Genomic DNA, 6,504 nt, shown 5'->3' on the forward strand with positions numbered 1-6,504 from the left:
AAATTTTCTTAGCCGTACTTGTGGACTTTGCAATGAAAGTAGTCATTTAGCTATCCGATGCAAATTGTTTCATGATCTAATCATGTCCAAAAATTGTGATGAGTTGATTTCCCTTGCACATTATTATGAACTTAGCTTGCTTATGGGGTGCGAAGAAATGAAACATATAACTAGGGATCTTCCAGAATTTGCTCGTTATAAACTGCTTGGCTTTGATCTAGAGGAAATTTATATGTATTGTACGGTGAATTGCATTGAAAATCCTTATATTTCCAATTACAAAAAGAAAAGAAAAGAAATAGAGGATGAAGAGAATAGTAACGAAAGGGAAGAGACTTCCCAATACCCTTCTATTATTTCTTATGATGAATCAGGTAACGAGGAGGAGCCTCCTATTCAACCAATCTCATTAATAAGGAGCTCCAAAAAGAGGATTGAACCCACACATGATGTGGTCAAGAAAAAGAAAAGAAAAGGAAAGAGAGGTAAAAAGATATCTCTTCTAAATAATGCTGCTCATATTACTATTATGCCTCATGAAAATATGATAATTGCTATACTATTGGTGCTATCCATACTATTAATGATGAGAGTGATTATGCTTATGATATGAAAAGGCCCAAGTTTGGGGATGCCATGTTTGATGAAGATGATGTTTTTGAGAATATATTTGCTGCAATTAATGTTTGTCCCAAGCTCCGCCCGCCCCGCTCATCGCCACCACTGCTGAAGCCCCGCCGCCACCTCGCCGCCCTCACCCGAAGCCGCCGCCGCCGTCGAGTTCGCCGACGCGGAAAAAAGCCGTCCGAAACTGCCCCACCGCCGGAGTTGACCAATCCGCCGCTGGCGTATATATATATATATATATATATATATATATATATATATATATATATATATATATATATGTATGTATACATACTCCCTCCGTTCCTAAATACTTGTCTTTCTAGGCATTTCAACAAGTGACTACATACGGAGCAAAATGAGTGAATCTACACTCTAAAATATGTCTACATACATCTGTATGTTGTAGTCATTTGGAATGTTTAGAAAAACAAATATTTAGAAACGGAGGGAGTATATATATATATATATATATATATATATATATATATATATATATATTATTCTGTTACCCAAGTCCTGTATAGGTCCGATCGTGATTTCCAACAGCCCAACTGGTACGCACAGAAAAGAAAAGAGAGAAAAATCCCACCCGTGCGAACCACGACATCGAGAGGCCGCTCCCCTCCCCCCAGCGCGCCGCCGCGCCGTTCCTCTGCCCCCAGCACGCCGCCGCGCCGCTCCTCCCCTTCCAGCGCGCCGCCCCGCCACCCCTCCCCTTCCAGCGCGCCGCCCCGCTGCCCCTCCCCTTCCAGCGCGCTGCCCCGCTGCCCCTCCCCTTACAGCGCGCCGCCCCGCCGCCTCCAGCGCGCCTCCCACCTACCGGCGATCCGCCTCTCCTCCGCCTCCCACTCCCGGACCCAGCCACCGCCACCGCCCCCAGTCCAAGCCACCTCCGCCACCCCGAGACCCAACCACTCCGCCCCCGCTTCCCCCGCCGCGCCGCCCCTATAGAACCTCCCGCTGCAGGTCGCGCCCTCCTCCCGCATAGCCTCTTGCTCGCCCACTGTGACATCTATTCCCTCGTCAACCTCGCTTGAAGCCCTGAACTGACCGCTACTCATCTCTCTACTGTTGCTGCTCTTTTTTGTCTCATGAAGTTCAGACAGATTGTCGGTGAAATCAGCGACGCGATTCGGGTAAATTATGATGATCCATCTTGGCAGGCAAGTAATTACACTGATAGTGCCCCCATCTATGCTTGTATGCCTTTTTCAGTTCACCTTGTAGTGTTTTTTCAGTACACACTATATGACTTTATTCAGTTCAATGAATTCCAATAGAAAAAACTGCGGCTGTGTAATGATTCTAGAATTTACGTTTCTTCTTGCACTTTGCTATATGGAGCAAAAGTGGTACAGTGATGATTCAGCTTGGGTGGGCTCTCAAAGTCGGAGACATAATAACCAAGTTATTTAGACCTTTCAATCACACGATCACTTGCGGATATCCTCTGCTTTTCTTTACACCAATTATTTTTAAAAAGTTCAAATTATAAAAGCAGATAAGTCCAGGGTTCACCGGCGGAAGTTTGAGAAAAAAGATATAAAAGAAAAGGAGAGTTCGGAAAATGCGCTATTACTGGTTGCTAATGTCTGCTGTTGCATGAAGCCCCTACTGCTTGCATTGGTGTGCTGCTATTGTTTGTTGGTTCAGCAGGGTGATGTGAGTGTGTGAGAGAGATAGCAAAATGGAATGATCTTCTACATTGACTAAATCATGGCACACTCAGTTTAATTTCTTGATTTAGTCCAATTCAATTCCTAATTTTGTTTCGGTTCAAAGACTGCTATCTCTCTCAGTTTCTATGTTTAATTACAAAGTCCATGTACATTAACAGCAAATAACTTCAAGTATATCAATAAATGGAAGTTCAGGTATATGGAATTTGATGCTTGTTGAGTGTATACAGGAGTATAAATGGATTTTCTTCTTATTGAATGAAGTTGAATTTGTTGTTATGCTTCTGAACTTCTACCTCTTTCCCGCAGGTGGGTCACAGAAGCTATCACATATCTTTCTGAACCTTTTTTCTCTGGAATATCTTTTCTGCTTGTGCGTCGGGTAAAATAGTACCAGAATGAGCTAGCCCCCCTGGTCAGTAGATTTGTTTCTTTCTGTGTGTTAGTTCCTAGCGCATTTTGTGCTCCGTGGGTGTTTGTTCTTATTCCTGAAAGAAATAAAAAAATGTATTGCATTTGTAGTTCCATCTGATATATATATATCGACAAACAGTGCAATGACACAAAGAGCATCAGTTCGAAAATATATATGCAGGAGGTTTGGGAGCCAAAAGGATGATATTTTGTTGTGTTTAAATTTTTAGGGTGCATCACATAGTGTACTGAAGAACATAAACATGGTGTACTGAACAAACATACGCATTCACATAAACATGCCAGCAAACCCTCTTGCTATACTCGTGCTTGTACTTGTTTATTTTCTTGTTTGGAAAATGGTTTCTTGTCCTCCTAACAACTTTTCTCTGTCGCTGCAGCGCCCCGGCTGTTCATTGCCACCATCTTGGGTCGATCAACATGACAGCGCCAAGCCGTTCGATGCCCAGCTCGGGAGGTGCCCGTCGCAGCTTTCGCCCCACCTCCCATTGGATGTTCATGCTCCTTCTCTTGTGTACATTCAGTTCAACATCTGGTGGTTTTTCAGTTCACCTTAAATGTGCATTTTCAGCTTCATCTTGCATGTATGATCATTCTCTGGCCTGCTAATTTCTTTTGCAGTAACTTTGTACACAAAGCGATATAATGTTTGTCACTCTGCAGTGAAGAAGATATCCCTATGATACGTTTATCACTCTGATAGGTTCGTTCCATCTCTTGGAGTTGTATGGCTGACCATTTTTTTGTCAAATTTGGCAATTGTTAACTTATGAAGCTACGGACTCGGGTGTTCATTTCATTGGTCAATTGCTAGATTTAGGCTTTGAGATTGCTGAGACAATAATCCATGGATCGGTCTTCTAATGTTATCCTGTAGTTCAATTAGTCTTGAGGTTATTTAATGTCTAGAATGGGATTTTGATTGCTGCTGGTTGAACCTACTGACAACATAGGTTTTGATTGCTGCTGGTTTTGTATCTCATGGTGGTTCGCAGGTATAAGATGGGATTTTCATAGCTTTACATTGTTGTTTTGGTTTGTAGCACTTAGATGCTTTTGAAAAATGTTCTGCATGTTGTTTTGTTGGATTCGGTTCCTCCCAAAAAAGCAAAAAAACATGGTTCTGCTTGCTTATGTCATTTTTCCCTTCATCGACAGAAAAACTAGTTCAAGTGCAAAAGAATACATCAGTTCCAAAAAATAAATAAAATAACTTAAGTATACGCCATCATGGAGCGCTTGCCTTCAAGATTTATCTCTTGTTCTTGTTTTTCCCTTTCCAGGTTTACGTTCTAGCACACCTTTTTCTCTCTTAGCAATTACTCCCTCCGTAAAAAAATATAAGAGCGTTTAGATTGCTACTTTAGTGAACTAAATGATCTTATATTTCTTTATAGAGGGGGATGTGTGTATGTATACATGTGTTATGGAGATGTGTGTATATATACATGTGTTATGCAGATAGAAGAACTTATCTGGTGGTATGGCTGCTCTAATCCACACTCTCAGTACAACTTCTATACGACCTCATGTTCACAAATCTTGTAGTACATTTTTTTAATGAAAATCTTGTAGTACTATGTAAAGCAAGCGTGGCCAACACATACTTTAGGTGTCGCGGTAGTACGCACTGTTGATGGTGCCCTTCCTTCGTGGCGCTACTACTTTGCCACCTAGAGTAGTATGGCCAACACATACTTTAGGTGTCGCGGTAGTACGCACTGTTGATGGTGGCCTTCCTTTGTGGCGCTACTACTTTGCCACCTAGAGTAGTATTGCTACTACTTATCATGTTGCTAAAACCTAGTGAACAGTACATTTATTTGATTAACGGTTCTATAGGAAGAAAAAGTTCACCAATATATAATCTCTAGGTTTATTAGATTTTGTGTTAGTGCTTGTAACACAATCAGTTAAGATCTCGATAGACCACAAGTTCAAGTTCACTAGTATTTGTAAATGCTGGTAGCAGTACTAGTATTTACAAATTTCTAACCTAGGAACTAATTAAAGCTTGCGTCTTGTTACTTCTATGGAAGCATTGACCTCGTAATTTTATTGGACCAACCACTAACATAAGAATTAGACATGGTGCTCAGTGTATTCTCTCAATCTTGGTTGTTCTTACAGTGCTTATAATCTTGACATCTTTGATGAATCCAGCCCGAACTGAAGCATGTCGGCAAGCCGGGCCTCAAAAGGACCTTCTCCTGCTACTGTCTCGATCTAGAACTAATGTTGTTGTCATTTGTCTACCACCTTCCTCGGTGAGCCCATGTTTTCTGCTCTTGACGCTCGAGCCGCCTACACTTCTTTTCTCAGTTCGAAAATTCCCAAAGCATCAGTACTATGTATCAGTATACATCATGTTAGTTCTGCAGATTTCCATTATGCCTGTATGTCCTTCATGTTGAATTATTTTAAGTAAAACAAAAACAGCTCACGTTTGTGACTTTCATCATTTGAATATCTACATGCCTCATGTTCGAACTTTCAATTTGTTTAAAACTAAATTGATGGTGCTCTTGTTTCAGGGCCGGGGGAGAAAGCAGAACCTCTGGGTGCATGATGGAAAAAATTGCAAGTTCTTATTTAGATGTTCAGGATACCCTTCTCTCATTTCATTTATGTTCAGGATAGCAGGTGCATGATGGAAAATTGTGTATCATGTAGTTCTTGTTTATATGTCGTGCAAGTTCAAAAAATTTCGATTTTGCCACTAGAGAGAACACGTTGGTTGCAGTGTTTTTCCAGTGTGATGTCCCTTGGTATATTAGGAGTATTGTTATTGTTGCTCTGCATGCAAATGAATTAGCTTGTCCTGCTAAGATGAGGATGTTTGTGCCTGAGTCTTGAACTTTAAGAGGTCAGGGGAGATGAATAATTTCTGTCATATGAAAGTACAAAAAGGTTTGAATTAAAAATATTATCTAGTACGAGTTAAAAACGCCGATCAGTTCGGAATAAAAAGAAATTGCTAAGATGAGGATGTTTGTGCCTGAGTCTTGAACTTTAAGAGGTCAGGGGAGATGAATAATTTCGGTCATATGAAAGTACAAAAAGGTTTGAATTAAAAATATTGATCAGTACCGAGTTAAAAACGTCGATCAGTTTGGAATAAAAAGAAATTGTCAGTTTGAATTAAAAAGGAAACACACATAGAAATTCAAGTATACAAATTTGGTGCCAATAAAGTTCGCATCAGTTTGAGAGGCACGGAAAAGAAAATTTGGTGCCTATAAAGTTAGAGGGAAAAACAACTTTAGAAGGAAACGTGAGAAGCTCACAAATTAATTCTGTGACATTGACGTCCAAGTTCTACAATTGATCCGTACAAACAAAAACGGTGGTCCATTTTACAAAGGAAAATTGGTTTAATTAAAAATATTGATCAATACAAGTTAAAAATGGTGGTCCGTTCGGAATAAAAGAAATGACAGAAATTTAAATTGTAAAAGTTCAAGCAAAAGGAAAACCCATGCAATTCAAATGGTAAAAGTACAAGTCATAAAATAAAAGAAGTCCAGAACATCGTTGTAAAAAATATTTAGTTCAAAAAAAAGAATAAAAAACATTTTCTTTTTGAAAAAAATATCATTCAGTTCGATGATATAAACCATGCAAGTACAGGGGCCGACGATACAATAACATTCAGTTCAATAATATAAACCATGCAAGTTCAGGGCTAGGATACAGTAAACCGTTGAAAATTTACGAGAAAAATATTACCCAAAAAACATAGCAAAGTCTAGCTAGTGAA

General features: G+C 39.9%; 1 long non-coding RNA gene across 4 annotated transcripts; it reads left to right on the forward strand.

The window, feature by feature from the left end:
- Positions 1-1,138: 1,138 nt before the first annotated feature.
- Positions 1,139-5,517, forward strand: LOC147964504 (uncharacterized). Of its 4 annotated transcripts, XR_015607653.1 has the most exons (6): positions 1,147-1,793; positions 2,619-2,724; positions 3,125-3,328; positions 3,408-3,447; positions 4,908-5,011; positions 5,279-5,517. It is a non-coding gene; the product is annotated as an uncharacterized LOC147964504 (long non-coding RNA). The 4 variants fall into 4 exon arrangements; XR_015607652.1 differs by having other exon boundaries at positions 1,139-1,793; positions 3,408-5,011; XR_015607651.1 differs by having other exon boundaries at positions 3,125-3,447.
- The last annotated feature ends 987 nt before the right edge of the window (positions 5,518-6,504 follow it).

This window comes from Triticum urartu, chromosome 6A (assembly GCF_056163025.1).
Source record: "Triticum urartu cultivar PI428250 chromosome 6A, HENAU_Tu73, whole genome shotgun sequence".
In the NCBI taxonomy this organism is placed as follows: Eukaryota; Viridiplantae; Streptophyta; class Magnoliopsida; order Poales; family Poaceae; genus Triticum; species Triticum urartu.